The 22,731-nt window shown below is 43.2% G+C and overlaps 1 pseudogene; it reads left to right on the top strand.

Moving 5' to 3' along the window:
• Positions 1–14,973: 14,973 nt before the first annotated feature.
• LOC105981637 lies at positions 14,974–15,351 on the top strand (annotated as a pseudogene).
• Positions 15,352–22,731: the final 7,380 nt, after the last annotated feature.

Here is a 22,731-nt window from a genome sequence, read left to right as displayed (position 1 = left end):
TTCAGGTCCTGCACCTACAACCTTAACCAATTGCCTCTGTAATAGGCCCTGCAGGATGTTTGCAGTTGGGATGCTGACCACTGCTAGAGCCAGAAAAAGGGCCTTGCTGAGATCAAACATCCACACCATCCATAAAATATCTGTCTGGGAGTGACAGTTGACAGTTGATAAGGTTTGACATTTTCAAATCAATTTCTATCGATTTCTTGCTCCTGCAAAAAAGGACACGAGTTGATGGATAAACCAGCTCTCAGTGTGCTGGGAGCAGCGGGAAAGTAGGCCATGAGCTAGCTCTGCAGAGGACAGGAAAGGGGGTGGCAGCTGCCACTGAGAAGAACCCTTGCCTGGTGGAAAGCTGCTCCGAGGCACCCTGCCCAGTGTCAGGTGAATGATGAATTCTGCATTCTATCCCTGCGTATACTTTGTCCTGGCAGAAACAGCGGTCTGTGCTTGGGCACAGGCAGGAGGTTATGAATATTTATGTGGTCCACATGTAAAGTCTCATTTTAACAAATACCATTTTGATGGATTTAACGAGTTAATCTAAGCGATTTCCACATCCTTGTGGAGACAGGCTGGTAAGAGATAAACGGATGGCGTTCCTGTAAATGCCACTGGGTGAGGAAATGTGTGCAGAGAGCCATGCTTATCTGGCAAACATACTCTTCCATGTTTTGGCCTCTCAGTAGGCTGCTGGTGAATTCTGTGGTATGTACAGCTTGACCTGCACTCCTACAGGCAAGAAATAAATGTTTCTGAGAAGCCACTGAGAACTTGAGGTTCTCACATAGCAAAAGCAGATACACTGACCAGCAGTGACAGAGAGACCCACAGGAAGCAGGCTGATTCCCACACGAATCAGACCCTCATCGCTTCTGCATCTTGACAGCAGGTTTGTACAGATGTGCACCCTGCACCAAACTGACGTACCCATGAACTTCACCAGAACAGGTAGTATATTTTGCAGTTACTGTAGCTCAGCCAACTTCAGCTCGAGTTGCATCTGTCACTGTGAAACAGGACAGACCACAGTGGAGATAGAAGGAAATCTGACTCTGCCCTCACAGGTGCACAGTCTGATGGCAGAAGGCAGGCATGCGCATAAAGATAAAAACAGGCTTCAAGAAGCATCTTGGCCAGGCACTGGAGGCTCACATCTATAATCCTAGGAACTCATGAGACTCAGATCTGAGGATTGAACTTGGAAGCAAACCCAGACACAAAAGTCTGTGAGATTCTTATGCACAGTTGACCAGCAAAAAGCCAGAAGTGAAGTTGTGGCTCAAGTGGTAAAGCCCAGAGTTTGAGCCTGAGTTCAAGCCCTAACACACACACACACACACACACACACACACACACACACACACACACACGGAAAAGGAAAAGGAAAAAAATCAGAAGCATCTGGTGTGGACTTTGAAAAGTCAGCCTCATAAAGTTAAGGACTTTAGCTGAGCACTCTGAGAATAAATGGGATGGGATTTCCAAAGGCCATGATGGAAGATAAGGACATTTGTACAATTCAGCAAAAGTCATAAAACCATAGTTAGGAATGTCTCATCACACAGTTAGCCAAAGGCAAGGTTATCCAAAATGGGGTTACTGGAGATGGAATGATCTCATGAAGAGCCTCTGAGACTAGACTGTGATCTCTGCACAAGATTTAATGGGCAGTAGGGAGCCTGGGAGGTGTGAGAGTGAGGGAGTTCATGAGCATGGCCGTGATGGCGATGTGTGAGATGAAAGGATCCCGGGGCTCGAAACTGGAGGTGAGGATGACATACAAGACTGAGTTGCTATTGCCAGCTTTTGGATGTTAGAACTTGAACAAGGACTTGGTTCTGATCGTGGTAGGCAGAGCTGCAGCAAGCAGGTCTCCAGTTCATTCTCATTTTTGGCCACCACCTTTCTCCTTCTCCGTCTCTTCAATGTTATGAGCTATTCCTGTTTCCGTTTTCTTGGGTGCCCGCAGGGTTATTCCTGCCACACATTCTATCATTCCCAGCAAAGCATTAGCAAAAGCCATCCATTCATCTGCTGACTCCACGGAAATTGGTGAGCATCAGATTCAGTCAGGGAAATTGCAGGGGGGGTGGCGGGGTGAGGAAGAGGGAGACATTCTCCTGATTACAATATTTTATCCTCCGGCATTTGCCGCCATCTATATCAAATTTGCTAACATGACAAAAAAAAAATCTGCTAGTGAACGAAGAGGACTCTTGTCTCCCAAATGACCTAAGATAGTGCTCCCAGAAGTGTAGGATCTAGAAGAGAAGGGAGGCTGACTGTCAGAATGATCGATTCTTGGAGGAAACTGATTGAAGGCCTAGGTGGGGAAGATAGGTGGATGGGGAAGCAGCTGGGGAGCCGGAAGACCCAAAGCAGGCTCCAAATTCACTTTACTGTAATAATCACTCCAAGATCCAAGCTTTAGCTAGTGGGAGTCAGAACAAGTCACACACCATCTCTCCTAAATCCAAGGCACCATCATCCTCATCATTCCAAGCAAGAGAGAGCTCCCTTTGTTGCTCCAGCTCAGCCCAAGAGGACTTCTTCCCCTCCTTCCCTTCTTGCCTCCCTCCCTTCCAGCCCATTTCTTTCTCCTCCTCCTCCCCAACTGCTGGTTCTTATGGGTGTTTTTCATGGACTAGGACTGGTGTCCGACTTGTATATCTTTTCTTTGGCACTTCGCACAGCCGCTGTGTCAATATTCAGAGACACGGCACTTCACGCAGGGCCAGCAAAGGCAGCGTCACGGAACTGCTGCCTCACAGCTGTGATTCAAGTCAGCTGGCTGAGCCCACACAGCGTTGGAAAGGACCTGCAACCCCATGTCTAGTCTGGTCCCTAAGGGGAACTTCTGTCTCAGCTAGCTCTGTAGCTGCCCCACACATCCAGATGTTCATCTGGAACATCTGGATTTGGTGGCTCCCTGTCGCAGCTCCACTAGAGGCCTCAGTTCCCTCTTCTTCCTCAGACCATGTCCTGCTCAGAGGGCAGCACACCTGTCCCCACCCTGGCTGGCCTGGGCCTCAGGACTTCCTACATTCACACCCTATACATGGATGGGCCATGTGTGCACATATAACTATATGCCATGCATTACTCACACCTACATGTAATGTTTGCACACCCTTCACACATATACACATATATTATGTACCACGAACATGCACATATATAATGTGTACACACACAGCACATACTTGTGAATGTCCTATGGAGACTATGCACTATACAAACCACACACAACATGCATGCATGTGTATCACATGTTTATACATGCTATCTCACACATATGTTTACATGACATACATACCCCATTTACATACTCTACACACAGGTTATATATCATATACACACATAGACATAGCATTCACCATAGGTGAGTCTCCCTTGCTAGACACCTAGAAACTCATTTCTGTGGCTCCTTGTTAAAGCAAACTTCAGACTTTGTTTTATAAATATGGGGTATTCCAGCTATCAGATAAGGAGAAGGCTACCATTGGCTCACCTAGGAAAGCAACAGGTATAATTCTGACTCCAGATGGGCTTCTTCTAAGGCAGCAGCATACTATGTACTGCAGGCTGACCTTGAACTCAAGAGCCTCCTGTCTTGGCCTTTCTGGTGTTGTACCATCACACACAGCCATTCTGACCCCAATGGTAAAAGACAACCAGAAATAGAAGCTCATGTTGGAAGCTGTGCCCTAGTGGCTCACGCCTGTAATCCTAGCTACTCAGGAAACTGAGATCTGAGCATTGGGGTTCAAAGCCAACCTGAGCAGGGAAATCCTTGAGACTCTTATCTCCCAATTAACCAGCTAGAATAGAGCTGTGGCTCAAATGATAGCATAAAAGCCATGAGCAAAAACTCAGGGATAGTGCCCAGGCTCTGAGTTCAAAAAGAAAGGAAGAAAAAAATCATGGTGGGCCTGGGCACTGAGGCCAGCAATTGTAAGCATTCCTTGTCCTCCTCACGAGTTCTGGGTTCCCACAAAGAGGCCAACAGAGATGGTTTTTCCACAGCACTAATGCCAAAATGGACCCAAGGGGGAAGATTCAAACACAGCAAACCACAGTCTAGCAGCTGCAAGGCATATAAATAATCCCAGAATTGGAGGTGAGAGGGCAGAATCCAAGCCCTTGTCCCGGAGAAGGACCTGAAACCCCAGCAGTTCCAGAGACAAGAAAGATGGTGGCGTCAGAGAAGACAAAAACTGGGGCTCATGTTCCTGGACTAGCAAAGAACCAGGATAGAGGAAGACATGCTGACTTAGAAGATTAGGGCAGAGTAGCCAGAAAGCAGCTATGGAAAGTAAGGGGCACATGGTATTTTGAGGATAGCCCTCCATCATTCATCCCATATTTTTTTCTGACTCTGTGCCAAATGGTAACATGAGGCTTCTGTTATCATACATTTATTTTAAACCAGTTTTCCATGCAAGTCATACGTCTGACACTTAATGACCAGGAAATATTCTGAGAAATGTGTCACGAGGTCATACCTTATGAAGAAAATGTTACAGAGTCTGTTTCTAGAAATCTAGTGACAACACCTGCTACAGCATACATCATGAAATACATTTATAGACACCTACGTGGCAGAGCCTACTGGATCCATACATGATGCTCCTAGGGCCACGACAAACAAAGCAGCAAGAGACGAAAGCCAACACTGGAGACACAGGGGGCTGCTGCTGAGATGGCGTACCGTCCTATGAGAATTTACATTGGTAAGAGCACACTCTTAAATAATGGTAATCAGAAATGTACAGTAAATACATAAATTAGTGTCATTGCTAATTATATAGACGCTATGCACTAGGTCTGTTTAAACCAGCAGTACTACTATGTACACATGACTTATCTGTGTCATCTGGGCAGCTCAGTAGTTTATAGGAGCACATGACCAGACACACAAACTGAGAGGAGGTCTGTGAAGGAGTTCCATTCTGCCAGCAGGCCTCTCCTGCAAGAGCCGCTGTTACCCTCCAAATCCAAAGTCTTCTGCCTTTAACTTTCAGCCACACCACACACAAACCCGAGTTACTCCCAAATTATCATAGGTTCTCTAAGACTCGGTCTTCTCTCCCCCCACTCCTCATCTACAGCTTGCCAATCTTGTTCCCAATTTAGCCCTCAGAATAAGCCAGGCTGGCAGTTTGCTATTCCCTAATCCTGTCTCATCATGACAATTGAAACTGATGATTGCAATATGGCTGAGTTCCTCTGTTCCACAGTCTCTAGTGCTACAGATAGCTGATGGCAGCTCACAGAGCCAAGGTCAAACTAACAGCAGCACCTCCTCCTGCCCTGTGGTCCAGGTGATTTCAACAAGCACCTGTAGAGTCCTTGTGATAGCAGACAGGAGCCAGTCTTATCCAGGGGGAAAGTGGAATGGGGGATGGGAGGGCATAGGGTGGGGGGATGAGGAGGCCAAGGGTTCCTCTGAATACAGCAGGAAATGAAAAGCTTGATGGGTTAGTCAAATGAGACTGAGGGAAACACACCTGAAGTGGGTAGAGTCTGTGGGACAATCAGGGGCACCATTCTAGGAGAAGATGCCTGAACGAAAAACCTTGAAGGAAAGGCTGAAGGAAGTGCGCCTTGGAAGACATGGTAGGAAGAGGAGTCACACAGGGCTGGTGGTCAGCAGCAACCGCACAGTGAGCTGGATTATATAAAGCAGGGCTTCTGGAGTCCCTGCAAAAAGCCAAGTGTGGCAGGACTGAAGGCTGTCAGGGACCCAAAGCCAGCCCCCAAACAACTTAATCAGCCTGACTAGAGTCTGAGTTGATTCCAGAGCTGAGGGGGTCATCTCTGAGGGATGATTTACAGACAAGGAGGTGATCACAAGTCAGGGAGAACCAAGGAAAAGGATGATGTAACCAGGTCACCCAGATGCAAGCAGTGAGTCCCTCCTGGAACACATGGAATCGTGATATCCATGCCAGGTCTCACAAACATCTTTTTTTTTTTAATAAGCTGTCCCTGCTCTTAAAGTTTAACAGCCAGTGAGCAAGACAAAGCAATGCCTATAAAGATGCTAGCCTATGTGCCACATGGCTTATAAAAATAACAATAAAAAAAAAGCTTAGCTTTATACTCATGTCCAACTTAGGTATAAGAAAACTCCTTTAAAGAGAATCATAGAAAATTAGATTTCTCTGGCATCTCAGCAAAGAGTATAGCTTTCTAACAAAGCCTTCTGTTCCCTGCTAAACCCCATTTCAATCACTGGCAGGTCATCCTGCATGTAACCCAGGCAGATGAGCACATTTGTTGGCCCAATTTTAGCAGAAAGGATTTAAAAGAACATGATAACTCACTCTTGTTCCTATCTAATTAATCCACTTAACACCACTACCACCACTACCACCACCACCATGCCTCAGACATTGGGAAAGGGGCTCAAGCTTCCTAGACTTGAGTTTATTGTGACCAGCTCATCTTGGTTGGCCTCGAAATGTCTAAGGTTTATCATGGAAATTTAGTTCTGTGTCACAGCATGGTGCTTTTTGTTCTCACAATGCCCCCAGGCTCTTGCTCAAAGGCTTCTTCTTTCCCTACTATGTGAGTTCCTACTCCAGTGCTGCTGCTTCTTCCCATAATGCCCTGCGTGCCTGCTCATCCAGTGAAAAGAGCTAGTAGGGTGGTGTGTGCACAAGCCATCAAGCAATCAGAGAACTGCCAGGGGAGGAGAAGCTGGAGGAGTTCTGTGGGATAGAAACTGCCCTCCACGGGCCTCCATGGGTCTCCTCTCACTTTCTTTCCTTTCTTTTTATTTATTTATTGTTTTGTCAGTTGTGGGGCTTGAACTCAGAGTCTGAGTGCTGTCCCTGAGCGCTCTTGCTCAAGGCTAGAGCTCTACCACTTTGAGCTACAGCTCCACTTCCAGTTTTTGAGTGGTTAATTGGAGATAAGAGTCTTATAGGGACTTTTCTTTCCCGGGCTGGCTTTAAATCATGAGCCTCAGATCTCGGCCTCCTGAGTAGCTAGGATTATAGGCATGAGCCACCAGCACCTGGTTCTTTCCCTTTCCTGGTCTTTACTTTTGAATAAACTTACTCTGTTTACCTTAAACACCTTTCTGCCTTTTTAATATTTTAATGGGCAGAGAAAATGAATCCACACTCTCTAGAGGCATCATTAGCATGCCTTCCCCTCACTGCTTTAAGATCCTTCCTAGGCCCTGAGGAAGAAAATCCGCTATCCACACTTCCAGCCTTCTCGGGAAGAGGCTTGGTTGCAGGAATTGTTCAGAACGTAACATTGACTGAACTCCATTGCTGTTAAGTCTTTCCTCCTCCTTAGATCTGCCTTTCCCTGAAATCAGGGCACAGGTAGCTGCAATCTCAAATGGCATGCAATTTCCCTCTCCCTTGTTTGTGCAGTTCCAACTGTAACTATTAACCCTGTCCTTAACGCAGTTTCCCACTCTGACATTCGGTGTGAACCCAGCCGTATAAAACTGTGCTGTTGCCCCACCCAGCTGCTACTCTCTGCCCTCCAGGTATCCTGTCAGGTTACTGACATTAAAAACTCCTTTTCCTTTGTATGGGACTAAGTGTCCCAGTGATTTTCTTGGGAGGCTTTTCAAGTGCACCATTACTCTCCTTTCAGCCAAGTGGTGCCGTTCTCTCCACAGAGTTATAGATTTGTTTGGTTAAAAAAAAAAAACACACAACAACTCAGATTTAAGCAAATGTGACTTGAAAACCAGAAACCTAGTTAATCCCAGCCGCCTGAGCAACCTTCTCCAGCCCTCTTTCTCCCATGGGCCCTTGAATTTGGACTTGGTGTACTTGTTCAATCACTGTTAAAGCGGGAACTTTGTCTCCAGTCTAGTTATTGATCCTTTGCCAGAGGATCCCGCGACAAAGGGGAAGTGGGAGGGGCGGGGAGGAGGCTCCAGACAAGCGTCCAGACTAAACTCTCAGATTGCTAAGATTCGCAACTTGCCAGGGACAACAAGGTGATTCATCTGCCAAGCAACACTTGAACCCATGGCAACTGCTTCTGGGTCCCTGTGCTTTTCTCTGCGCATCCAGACAGCACCCTGGAAACCACACCTCAGCGAACTCAATCAATTCCTGTTAACATTCTCACCCCAGACAAGCAGCTTTGGGGGGCGGGCGGGGGGAAGCTGTTTTAGGCAACACCATCAGCCTTTTGCTGTCGTTCATTAAGGGTTTAGCAGCTCAGTATTGATTTCCTTGCAGCTGCCTCTGAACTTTAATTCCAGCCATAAGGAAAAAAAGAAACAAAAACAAGGCTTCGTCTGCGACATTTCCTGTCCAAGTGGCAGGTAACAACCATTCCTGGGATGCCGACTTCCCCTGGAGAGGCTGCAAACCACAGGCTGCCAGCCACCATCCTTTGTCTACTCCACAGAGTGATTTCTGTAGCTGCAGGGGGTCCCTTCAAATGTGAGCTACAACCCAGTTCTCCATCACAAGTCAGCAGTGCCTTTAACACCCAGCCCAGTGGTTGAAAATCCAAGAAACACCCTATTTCCTCACACTGATTTGCAGTCACAAGATTTAAGGAGGTCTTGCTTTGTGTTGATATCCGCGTGTTACATTCAGGTTCCTCTTGAACATTAATTCCCGGGGACTGGACAGAACCTGAACTACATAATGGGCACCTCCACAACCCAGATATTTTATCCCCCTCTACAAAACCCTCACCAAGTGACCATTCTGGCTGAGTTGAGGTTCTCTAAGGGCAGGAAACTCACCTACTCCAGTAGGAAAGCTCTAAGAGATGGAAAGCTTTTCATAGTTTAGACTTAGACTCTGCTTTCCCGAAACATCCGTCTTTCCACTAGGCTCTCAGCACATCAGGGCACCTAGAAGGGACTGGGTCCCTTGATCACGGGAGAAGACCACCTACCCTGCCACATCCTAGGTGCCCAACGTTAAATTCACAACTAGGTCACTGACCAAGATTATGCATGGTGCTAGAATGACAGTAATCTATAGTCATGTGTACTAAGGCAGGCAATAGGTTATCTGAGTTCCAGCATCTTGAGTCTCAATAAGATAGGGCCCACCATTTGTTTCCAGATATGTTGGAAGGTTGAAATTCTGGGTCTAGAAAGACAACAGGGACATCAGCTGAGTATGGAAACTCTCGATGGGATGAGAAGTGAACATACTGTTTGGGAGGGGGGGGAGAGAGAGAGAGAGTCACATAATGATGAACACAGGCACTGAACTGCCCCATACCTGGGCAGCTCTGAGTAAGTGGCTTACCTAATTCAGTTCCTGAGGGTGTAAATCGGAGTGACAGAAAAGAATGCCTCCCTCCTAGCATTGTGAAGCTTGAGTTAATACAAATAAGGTACTTGAAATAAATGTCAGCTGTTGTTATTCTTCACACTCTGTGCTTCTCCAAAGACATCTCTAAAGAATAGGCAGAGCCTTTTCCTGCCAGTTCCTTATTTCTCATCACCAGAGGGCCTGAGCCGATCCTCAACACCTGTGTGGGTGGAGAACGCATCTCTCCAGGGACCCTCTGCAGTCTCCTGTGTGTTCTCCCTGATTTCTCATCCCAGAATTCCTACCATGAGATAGGCACTACGCTGTAGCATCTGTGAGAGCTCTCGCCCAGTTATGAGATTAGCCCGGCTGTTCTCATTTTACCCGCAAAGAAAACAAGGCTGGGAGCAGTTAGGTAACTTCCCAAAGAGGCTCAGCTAATCAGCGAGGAACCTGGAATCTGATCTTAAGAATTGCCTGCTCTTGGGCTGGGAAGGTGGCTCAGTGGTTGAGGCCCTGGGTTCGATTCCTCAGCACCCCACAAGCAGAAAAAGCCAGAAGTGGCGCTGTAACTCAAGCGGTTGAGCGCTCACCTTGAGCTGAAGAGCTCAGGGACAGCGCCCAGCCCAGAGTTCAGGCCCCACGACCGGCCAAAAAAAAAAAGAATTGCCTGCTCTGGGGCCTGTATTATCTCCACTATTCTGTGCTTTCTTAAAGTAGGGCAAGGTATTTAAGTGATCAAGAAAGGAGAATCCAGCAAGACATGTCCTACCATAGGGACAGGTTTCTTATTGCTACTTGGGAGATCTCAGGAGACCCCCCCTCCTGGTACACCCCTCAATCTCTGCCCCATTAGAAAGCTTGTAAGAAAGAGGCACCAATACCAACGGTTGATGAGGCAGCACTGACCAGATTGCATCCCCGCCTCCCAGGGGCTAAAACAGGGCCCAGGGGAACAAGTGTTGCCCTGGTTCTGAGGCATAGCTGTAGAAATGGCATTCGAGAATGGAATTTGGGGGCCCCATTCACCTTCCTGAGTCCCTCACCCACCATTAAGCAGTCACACTTGACGACCTGTTTCTGCTTTGAGCCTATATTCCAGTCCCGGACGTTCCATTGACTGACATTCATAGACTCCTCAGCAAAGCTCCCACTATCACTCAGCCAGCCTGTCCTCTGGACTGCACCTGCTGCTCCGTCCACCCAGAGCAGGTGTGCAGGGCTCATCATTGACTTGGAGTGTAACGACTGGGGACATGGACAGGACTGAAAGTAGATTCACTGCCCACCGCCATTCTTGCCTCAGTGACAAATCCAGAAATAAGACACGAATGGATAAAGGAACACGCAAGGTCAGAAAAAAATAACTGAAAGATTTTGACAGTTGTCTGGTGAGAGATGCCTATGAACTGGGTAAGGTGAAGCAAGGCTGGAGAGGAAGGAACAACAGAGTAGTTGTGACAGTCAGAATAAAACACAGTCACCCAACACATGTAGGTCATTGTCACTATTGGAACACTGTGGCAGATGGCTTCTAATTTGCTCCTGGTGAACTCTAGTGTCTGTTATTCATGCTCTGGTTATTCATGTTATTCCTCCACTAGGAGATGGCCTGGACATGGTGCCTCATCTCTAGCCAAAGTGCCAGCTAGGATGTCACGTTCAAGATTAGATTTCAAAAAGATGCCTCCATACAATCATCTAAAATGATGCTTATTGAAATGAACTCCAAGAAATGGAAACAAGAGGGTTTTTTTTTCAGTGTACTGTTTGCACTTATTTCCATTTTCTTTCATCCTTTATTTTACCCACCTTGGTTTATTCCCCTCTTTTGATGCCTCCATATGATCATCTAAAATGATGCTTATTGAAATGAACTCCAAGAAATGGAAACAAGAGGATGTGTTTTTTTTCAGTGTATTGTTTGCACTTGTTTCCTTTTTCTTTCATTATTTTCCCCCCTTTGGTTTATTCCCAGTAGACACTGTTTTTGATTTCTATATCCATTGTCTTGTACATAAGTTTATTGGATTCAGGGAAGGGAAGGGGGATCACAGAAACAGTGGGACAAAGGGTGAACCAATGTAACAGTGATATTCACTAGACGCTATCTTAGAAATGAACTTTACAACTTGGGGGAGGGGGATTGTGGGGAGGGAAGTGGGAGAAAATGAAGGAGGGGTAACAGTGTACAAAGAGAAATGTACTCATTACCTTACTTATATAACTGTAAGCCCTCTGTACATCACCTTTATAATAAAATTATATATAGATATATAGATATATATAGAGAGGGAGGGAGGGAGGGAGAGAAAGAGAGAGAGACAGAGAGAGAGGATATCCTCACCCATCTTCCTGACTGGCTGTGTCTCACTGTGATGGAAGGCAGGTATCTTGATATCAACTGACCTCTGGAGAAACCCACATGGTAAGAACTCAGAGAGGCCTCTATCCAATATACCTCAAGGAGGTAAATTGTACCAGAAACCACAGGAGCAAACTTGGAAGTGGATTTTCTTTTCTTTTTTTTCTTTTTTGGTAGATCATGGGGCTTGAACTCAGGGCCTAGGTGCTATCCTTGAGCTCTTTTTGCTCAAGGCTAGTGCTCTACCATGTTGAGTCACAGCTCCACTATTGGCTTTTGAGTGGTTAATTGGAGATAAGAGTTTCACAGGGACTTTTGTGCCCAGGCTAGGTTCAAACTGTGATCCTCAGATCTCAGCCTTCTGAGTAGCTAGGATTATAGGCATGAACCACTGGTGCCCAGCAAGGGAAGTGGATTTTCTTCCAGTTGAATCTTAAGGTGAATGCAGCCCTGACTGTTGCTCTGACTGAAGCAGATGAGACTCCATAAGTCAGAACCCCCAGCTGAACACTTCCAGTATCTCCCACAGAAACTGAGCTAATAAATGTTTGTTGTTTTAAGTTGCTATATTGGAGGAACATTTGTTACACGGCTATAGATAATGGATACAAAGTGAGAAATGAACAAGTTGGAGTTTTTCCCAATACAGGGGAAGTTTAGTGCTCAAAATGGAGGTGGGGTATGGGGGAAGTAGTATCCATGATAGTGCCTCTTTCTTTTGCAACTCCTTCAGAAAGATACCAGAATGTAAAAGAAAGTTCTTGGGGAGCTGACAGAAGAGAAAAAGCAAATCCATCTAAATAGACAGGCTGAGAAGCCTGGAGAACCCTGCCTGATTTTGAAATGACGAAGGCAGCTGAGCAGATGTATCAGCTAGCCTTTATGACAGGTGACCACAGGTAATACAAACTACCCTGAAAACAGAAGAATTAAGGAATTTCAGCTATCAATAGTGCACATGCCAAAGGCTTCAATTGCTCTCCCAATCATGCCTCAGGATGGATGTTGGCCCTCTCTCTATAGGTGATCCTCACCAGTAAATCGGGACTCTCGCTGACAAGACAAGAGACTTCAGTGTTTTCAACCAAGGAAAGATCACGTTGGTAATTGTTCCTCAAGCATCAGCTTTCCTGCTTCCAAGAAATAAGATGAAGGAAAGACCGAGCATCTGCCAAGAAGGTCCCCAAGTGAGGTAGGAGACCAAGATTCTGCAGCTACCGTTCTGAGTTCAAAGCAGCTCTGCATCAACAGTACCACGTGACCTTCTCTGGACAAGTTACTGTGTCTCTCTGTGCCCTCAGTTTTCTTTACTGCAAGTCTAGAGTAATAAGCTGGGCGATGGTGGCTCATGCCTATAATCCTAACTACTCAGGAGGCTGAGATCTGAGGATCACAACTCAAAGCTTGCCCAGATAGGAAAGACTGTAACGGATTCTCATTTCCAATTAACCCACCTGAAAACCAGAAGTGGCACTGTAACTCGAAGTGGTAGAACACTATCCCTGAGCAGAAAAGCTCAGGGATAGCTCCCAGGCCCTGAGATCAAGACTTGCTGACAGGGTGGGGTGGGGGAGAGATTGGATTAATAGAAGCACTTCATATTGGGTGTTACAAGGATGAACTGTATGTGTGAAGACAACAAGCACTGATACAAAGTGGGTGTATAATACATATCTGTTTATGGCAGGGCATGGTTAAAAGAACAAGGCAGAGGGAGACATACAGGAATAACTTTGATTCTACAGTCCAGCCTTGCGGTAGCTGGCAAGATGGCAGGCCATTCAAGATCACTGTGGTGACTCCAAGATGTCACCCCATGTTCTTGACCTCTGGGGATTTGCACTCCCATACCCAAGTTCACCAGAGTTGGGGCAACATGACCCGAAGTATAGATAGAATAATGAAAGTGGTTAAAAAATTGTATCCAGAGGGGGTAGGGAATCAAAATGAGTAATAAAGGTAATGAATTTGATCAAAATACATTATATGTATGTATGAAAATACCACAAGGAAATCATTTATATGGAAATACCACAAGGAAATCATTTATACGAGTAATGTATGGCTAATGAAAAAGAAACAATGGCATGCCACCTTTGAAATTAAGTTATAAGAGGCTGTGTCTTCTGCCTCAAACTCTTCCTTTCTCTCTCAGATCCCCAGATTGCTTATCCTGTGAGAGGCCAGCTACCATGTTGCATGGGAACTGAGGCAGCCTGTGAAGAAGCCCACAAGAAGGGGGCTTGAACTGCCTAAAGAACCACATCAGTGTCATCCGATCAAGTCTCGAAGTCATTGCAACCTTTTGAAAGAGAAGCCTTTCCGAGATTGCTGGCCCAAAGGAAATATGAAATAATAAAAATCTGTGGCTGATAGCTTTGAGGAGCAATTTACTATATGGTAGATGGCCTTGTGAATTATATAATTAACTACTGGGGGAAGGAAAAAGACAAGAACAAGAGGCAGAAAAATATAGTTCTCTCTGAGCCATAGTTCTATTCTAACACTTACTAAGGAATCTGAAATATTCGAGTCACTCCCTAAAAAAACCAGTATAAGAAATCCACCCTATGAAACAAGAGATTTGGAATATATTTATACATTTGATCCAATCATATGGACTGTAGTATTCCAATGTAAGAAAATGATCTGAAATGCATGAAAAAATGTTATGCACAAAGATGCTCATCACAGCATTATACAATCATTTTTAAATGAAATAGTCAACTTGTTCTACCATATTGTTTCATGAAATCTTCCTTACTAATTGCCACAATAGTTTTTTATCCCCATTGTAGAGATAAGGAATTGTGACAAAGAGAAGCTAAGTCAGTTGGCATAGACTACATAGCTTACTGTGAACCAGATAATAATTATTATTATTAGTAGTACATTTATTATGCTAGGCACTGTTCTATGTATTTTGTATATAATAAGTCAGTTAAAGCTTGATTTTTATGACTCCACAGTGCCTAAAATTATTATTAAAAATAATTCCCCAGATTGAACAATATACCAAGGACTTTAGCTGCAACACCTTATTTGTTTCCTATAAGTTTATAAGGTATGTGTTACTCTCAGATCCATTAATGAAGAAACTGAGACTTGGAGGATAAGTTCGCCATTGTGTAGTTGCATCTTATTGGAGGAAAGAAATACGTTAGTGCTGGAGAGAATATCCTCTTAGTAATAAGAGAAAGAGATCATAAAAAGAGTTGGTGATCAAGGAAAATATCCACTTATCAAAAAGGTACTCAGAAGATGGTGCTGGGTTGCTGCCACCATCGCTGCAGCCACCATGCCAGCCCCTCCAGTCTCAGCAAGGCCGGGTGACGCTCCAGGATGGGAGACAAGCCAATCTGGGAGCAGACTAGATCCAGCTTCACACAACATTACTACCATTATTTGGTAGAACCCAACTAGATGCAATTTATATTGATGCATCATACCTTAACGTGAGAAGGACAGCAGTTCCAGGGAAAAGCTGCCATTATGGAGAAGTTGTCTAGCCTTCTGTTCCAGAAAATCCAACACAGTATCATGGCACAGGATCATCAGCCCACGCCGGATAGCTGTATCATCACTATGGTTGTGGGCCAGCTCAAGGCTGATGAAGACTCCATCATGGGGTTCCACCATATGCTTCTATTAAAGAACATCGATGATGCTTGGGTTTGCACCAATGACATGTTCAGGCTTGCCCTGCACAAGTTTGGCTGACCTCCTCCTGACCACATACTCACATTGTTTCCTCCTCCCTCCTTTTTCCAATACTATCAATCTCCTCCAGATGCTCCAAATATCATCCACAAACAAGCAGGGCTGAGGTGGGAATAGGTGCAGTGCTCTACGTCCACCCCCACCCCACACCAAGGTGTTGTGCATGATGTTTGGATGTTAGATTAGCTGCATCTGACAGGTGAAGTTTGTATTGTACCAGCACATGCCTTGGAAAGACTTAAGTAATGCAAAAGGTTGTCTTTTTTTTTTTAATCTACTGACAAGAAGCGCTAGTAACCCAAAGAAGTAAAGGAGAAAGCAGCTACCTCACTGCCCAGATACTGATTTGTTCAGATTCTTCAAATGCCTCATCATACAATAAAAACACATTTTTTTTAACAACAACAAAAAAGCTCTCAGAGACAAAAGTCCTTGACTCATGACAAAAGATATATAGATATTCTAGGGGGTAGTGATGGGTAATAAACAAATGTGTGTGTGTGTGCGTGTGTGTGTGTGTGTGTGTGTGTGTGTTGCATAGGTATTAGTGCAACTTCAAGTAACACAGGCCTTGGCATATGACAGGATTTCTATATGTGGGTGGGAGGTGAGTGTATGTGTGTGGGGGTGTGGGTGTGGGTGTGATACATAAAACACATATGATATATAGTCAGAGATAGGTAACAGATGATAAGATAGATGATAGATAGATAGATAGATAGATAGATAGATAGATAGATAGATAGATAGATAGATAGATAGATAGATAGATAGATAGATAGATAGATAGATAGATAGATAGATAGATAGATAGATAGATAGATAGATAGATAGATAGTAGATAGATGAATGGATGGGCATGTTGTGCCTGAGACAGAGTTGTGATTTATAGAGCATCCAGGGTGAGGAGAGACTCTTTTTTGATCAGATGGCCATTGAACAGAGACCTAAAGAAAGAAGGAAAATGAACCAGACACAGTGAAACTAGCATTCCAGTCAGAAGAAAGAAGCAAATGCCTCTAGAAAAAAAAAATGTGCTAGTGCATTTGAGGAGCAGGAATTCTAATAGCACTGAAATGGAGTGAGCCAGAGAAAAAATAATGGGAAATAAAGAGTGGCCAAGATTACACAGGTTCTTTTAAGCCATAGTAAGGTTTTACTATAATGATATTGGAGCCAATGGAAGATTTGAGGTAGAAGGATGGAATGATATGATATCACTTGTGTTAGAGAAATGAAGTTACTCTGGCTGCTGCATCAAGGTAGACTGCAGGGGAATAAAGTCTGTTTTAGGGAGATACATTTAGAGGCTATTTTTGCAATCAGTGAGACACACTAGTGTTTTAGGCTGTAATGGTGTTAGTATAAATAGTAAGTTCAGACTCGGGAAAGATTTGATAGAAAGACAACGGAATGTGTTAACAGATTGGATGCAAGTAGTACAGATTTTTAGCCTTAGTATCTGGAAGAATAGGCATGTTGTGTAATAATGTGGAGAAATCTGTGCAAAGACCAAGTAGGTGGAGGAGGGAAGCCATTAATTGGGTTTGGGACAAGCAGAGTTTGCAATGCCCATTAGACAACTTGTAGAAAGCATAGACAGTCCACTGAATATATAAATATAGAGTTCAAGGAAGATACACAATTTGGACTGATAAATTTGGGATTCCTCTGCCTATAGATGGTATTTATAGCCACAAAGCTGAGGTTCCATGAGTAGAAAGTGTAGATAAAGATGTCTTCAGGCCTCCATCTTCAGAAGTCAATGAAAAGAAGAAGAACCTGCAGAGGCAACTGAGAAGGAGCTACCTGAAGTGTGGTGCCATGGAGGAAAAGCACTCTAGGAGGAAGAAGTGATCAACTATGTCCAGTGTTGATGAGAAATCAAATGAGGTAATAGCTCAGCACTAGCCATTAGACTCAGGAACTTGAAGGTCAATGGTGACCTTAACAAGAGCTATATTGGTAAACCATGGAAATTAAATTCTGATTTGGGGGTTTAAGGGTCAAAACAAAGGAGAGAAAATAAAGGTAGATATGTATATCCCCAAATTTCAGACCACGACCGTAGGCACAAAGTCTCCGCCAATGTGTCTCTGGTGGGTTCAAAGGTATGCTTTCTTCTTCCCAATGAACAAAGATCAGAACAAAGGTAGGCCCTCCTCAACAGACACAGAGAAGCTCTTCAGAGTCATCACAACACAAAACAAAAAATCCACACACACCATGCACAGCTCCATGCCTAGGGTAACAGAGAAAACCATGGCAGGAACAAAGAATATACATAAGCCATTGTTTGGAAAGAAAGCCAACGGGTCCTAGTAAACTCATGAGGAGACAGAAGAGTGAGGCTTGAGCTGGAGCTGCACCACAGACATTTGAGTCAACTGTTACTATGGCAATTTCTGACTTCTCCTGCCTAAGGCATGACCCAAGAAACAGATTTACACAAGGCAAAATATAAATAATTTGACTTAAGGAGAAAAATCTCTGGGGTTATGATATATGCACCGTGATCGCTATGTGAAAAAAATTAAAATTCTAGGAGTAAAGACATTAATGAAACCTAGCAAGCTGTAAAACCATGCCGGTATTAAAGCAACTAAATCATAGGTGGGGTTTCTATTTTCTCTATTTTGTAACCTGTAGTGAAACACTTATGTAGTTCTACTGTATAAAAAATTTTAAAGGCATGATAATCCAAGCCTTTCTCCCAGAGTTGTTATGAAGATTATAATAATGACTAATATTTGAATAGCTGACAAAGTCTTTTTCACAACTGTAATCTCATCTAATCTTCACAACCATTTCCCTTGACACTTTGTAAAAGACCTTATTATTGCACTTAGCAAACTGTGTTGCAATGATCTGTTTATGTATTTTTTGGCATTACAGATCGAAGTGCCCTAAAAATAACCACACATTTTCATCCTTCTAATTAATAAGGCCCTAGCACATGGTAAGAGTTCAAAAATATTTAAAGATGGTTAGACAATGGCTGAACGGATGAACAGGATGAATTGCTAAGAAGATAGATGGATGGATGGATGGTTAGATGGATGGATGGGTGGGTGGATGGATGGATGGGTGGGTAGATAGATGGATGGATGGATGGATGGATGGATGGATGGATGGATGGATGGATGAATGGATGGATGATCAGTGGGTCAATAGGCTATTACTTTAGTCAGAAATATTTGACTCTCCTAAAGGCACACAGTTACCCCTTAAGATCACTACTTCTTTTACCCCAAACCAAATATTTTGAAAACCATGACTCGTTTACCCTCCCTATCTCTTAAATTTCTGGTCTTTTTGGTAAGTCTCTCATCTCATCTGTCCTCTCTCACATACAGACCCACAGTGTTGTGTTCTCATCTTCCTGGCCCTAATTCTGAATTGCTCTTGTCTCACTGCTCAATAGTCAGAATTCTGAACCAAGAAAAATTGTGTCTAGAACTTCCGTCTCCTTTGGCCTTTGCATTACAGTAAACCTGGCTCTCACCTATTGCCCTGGTCTCGTTATAGCTCTCTATGGGAATTCCCATGTTCACCCTGTGTTGGTCAGACCTTCCATTGTGGCGATGATATGAACTTAAGGTAGTTTATCTCACAGCTCCAAACATTTCATTACAATAATTCTTGACTTCACTGATTCAGATCTCCTAGTAAGGCAGAACCTCACAGCAATGGGCAGATATGGAAGAGACTATTCAAAATACGGTGGTTAGGAAACAGAGAGAGAGACAGACAGACAGACACAGAGAGACAGAGAAAGACAGACAGACAAACACAGAGAGACAGAGAGAGACAGACAGACAAACACAGAGAGACAGACAGATAGACAGATATAGAGAGACAGACAGACAGACAGACAGACACAGAGAGACAGAAAGAGAGAGAGAAGGCATGGCAGGAGGGAAAACCGTAGCCCTGGTGATACACTCTACTGACCTAGGCTTTGCCTCCTAGTTTCCAGTACCACTCAAAATAGTACCACTAGCCTGAGACCTAGATTTCAACACATGAACCTGTGGAAGACATTTCATATTTGAACCATAACATGCCCCATGTCTAGGACATCTTTCTAGAACATTCTTATATTACAAAATCTGTGGTGTGCTACTGCAAGACCATGGATTAGATATTATCTTTTTTTATGATTTTTCATCTATGTTATCCAGAAACACTGCACACAAAGCCAGATTGTCAGTATAAATGCTACAATCTTATTCACATTTGTGAAGATTTTATGATGAGATGTTTGCAAGAAATGTGACACAATTTGCATATGCATCAGGAAAATTTTAATTGCAGGGGACAGAAAACCAGCTTGAACTGGCTCAGGTTAAAATAAAGGGAATGTATTGGCTCCTGCAATTTAGAAAGACTAACAATGCTTTTGGCACCAGTTCATCAGGGCATCCTCTTTGTCAGGAAGGAGCCTTCTTCATACAGAGAAAGGTGGCCACTGGCAACTCAACCTCATCTATATCCAGAGACCAAAAGCACGCATCTATCTATTACCCAGAAGAGTCCTGATTGGCACTAAGTTACATCATCTTTATCATGTTCTTTTGCCTATAGTATTATATGTGAAAGACAAAAAAGAAACATACAGCATATAGAGGGGGAAGGAAACATATGAAACCCTCAAGATCAAACAATATGTACATAGCAGGGTGTCAGAGGTTCATACCTATAATCCTAGCTACTCAGGAGGCTGAGACCTGAGGGCTACAGTTCAAAGCAAACCTGGGCAGGAAAGTTCATGAGACTCTTATCTCCAATTACCTTCTAGAAAGCATGAAATTGAGCTGTAGCTCAAACTAGTAGAATGCTAGCCTTGAGCACAAAAGCTCAGGGTCAGTGCCAGGCCCTGAATTCAAGCCCTAGGACGACACCACACACACATATATATATATATACACACACACACACACACACAATGTACATGACATGTAAAGTAAGATCCATGCTATCCAAAACAACAGCAGTGATTAGTTATGCATAACTCACATAATTGATCCCTTGACTTTTTATCTCCATCACATTTCAAGTTGCCAAGAATTAGCTGCATCAAAATAGAACATGGCAAGAAAAGATGAGGGATTCATCCTTTGATCAGCAATCTACACATAAGATTGTTATTCATAGTTTTCTCTCAGGAAAAAGATAAAGAGTAGGGAGAGACAGTTAGAAAGGAACTCGGGTGCTGCTGCTGCTGTTGTTTTCTAAGTGTATTTTTAAGTATCACTTGATGCTTTCACCAAGAGTATGAAGACACTGAAAAGCTCTCCATAAAGGAAAGAGAAATGAAAACTCAGGAGTTTGCTTGAAAGAGAGATTCTGGAGAAAGCAGGGGAAGAAAATGAAATTTCCTGGAAGACATGTACAGAGCTGCAGGGCTTCCCTTCAAACCCCTATTCTTAGGGAAGTTAAATTAGGCACGAGCTGAAGAATAGCAACATCTGTGGTCCCCCCTCAAAGGTAAAGGGCTGGCAAAAAGCTGAGGGAGAATTGTTGTTTTTATTAGTGTTGTGTGTGTCTACTGTTGAAGTGTATTAGGAACTAATTTGAACTTGGAAATTACATTCATTTCCTTTGAACTGTATGCAGATAAATTGAAAATTAAATCAGGTCTAAAATATGCTCTACCCTTCTTTACAAAAAATAAAAGTCAGAGTTTCAGAAAAACTAGCTAACACTGAAATAGGAAAAGAGCAAGTTGCAAATTAATTTCACCTCTAATTTGATAATTACTAAATTCCTGTGGATATAAGTTCCAGTTGAATTATCAGCCTTGTCTGGATAAAATGGGAATGATAAAAAAATAGCCTATAAGTCAAATTGAGTGGATGATGATATACAATGTTGGTATATTTTGGAATGGGGAAAAAGTGAATGATATATTTGAGTGTCATTAAGGCTGTCATTGATGAGAAATGAGGTCACTAAATCTGACAATGTGCTCATGATTTGGGAGCCAAATCACCATGGAATATAAAATTAAGAGAGACAGAGAGAGAGAGAGATAGACAGAGAGAGAGACAGAGAGAAACAGAGAGAGAGAGAAAGAAAGAAAGAAAGAAGCAGGGCATACCTAATCCATGTGATGGATCTGATGAATCTCACCCAGAACACAAGTGGCATTTGCTAAGAACCGCTGTTTAAAGACCATCAATATTGCCCATTTTAGGATCCTGATTTAGTTTGGAGAGAGTAAAGTTAAAATGAGAAAACATAGTTTTATTAGGACCACCTAATGTTAAAGAATTTCACACTAATCTGAGTGGATTTAGTTTTCATAAAGCCAAGTATTTGTTTATCGCCTTGATCCCCCCATGGTTGTAGGAATAGAAAGAAAGATAAACAAGTATTTAACATTCCTGACTAGACCAAACCTTTGTGCATTATTCAGTATGCAGCTGCTTGGAGAGAAAATTACAGAAAGCTTCTTTCCACCCGAAGAACAGGAATGTGTAATCTTCCAACAGATACATTCACAGTTCACAGTTTTTGGGGGGGAATGGGGAGGCGGTTAACAGAAGCAAAACAACTTACCTGTAAGTCTATCCTAACACATTTTTTTTCTCTACTGCCTTTTTTTTTATTGTGAAAATACCGTATAGAGGGGTTACAATTACATGGGCAAGATAATGAGTACATTTCTTATCAAGCATTGTTGCCTCCTCCTTTGTTTCCCCTTCCCATCCAATCCTACACATTTTTATACTGAGTTCATTCAAAGGGTTAAGGAGAGTGAGAGGTGTTCCAGAATTACAGTGTAAGGAAAGTCACATTGAATTCATGATTATAAACTAGATATTTAAAACATGGTCTATTACTAGGCAGGATAAGAGGGCCATTTATTCCAAGTTCCCCATTTCGAAAGGACTCCAAACAATGTTACATTATCCTCAACTGACTGATTGCATATCCAGACACAGAGAACACTGACTAATATTCATCATACAGTCTTAATCGTTGGTATCATTACCAGGTCCCACCACTTCTAATGCACCATGAACTGATCTTATAATTAAATTGAGAAGAACATAATTATATTGTGTTTTATTCTTTGCATGCAAAAGTGTTGTTAATTTGTTCATTGCAATCCTCTTTTAAAATCTATTCATTTTTAAGGCCAAGTGTGATGCTGCATGCATGCAATTCCAGCTACACAGGAGACAGATGTAGGAGACTCATGATGTAAGGCCACCCACGGCAAAACATAAAACACACAATCTGAAAACAGACTAAAAAGATTTGCAAATAGGATTCAAGTAGAAGCATACTTGCATAGTAAGTATGAGGCCCTAAGTTCAAAATCCCAATACCACGAAGAATAAAATTAGCTATGAATTAATAGTCCTGTTT

The sequence above is a fragment of the Dipodomys ordii genome, unplaced genomic scaffold (genome assembly GCF_000151885.1).
Source record: "Dipodomys ordii isolate 6190 unplaced genomic scaffold, Dord_2.0 Scaffold13, whole genome shotgun sequence".
Taxonomy (NCBI): Eukaryota; Metazoa; Chordata; class Mammalia; order Rodentia; family Heteromyidae; genus Dipodomys; species Dipodomys ordii.
This window is presented reverse-complemented; position numbering and strand designations above follow the sequence as displayed.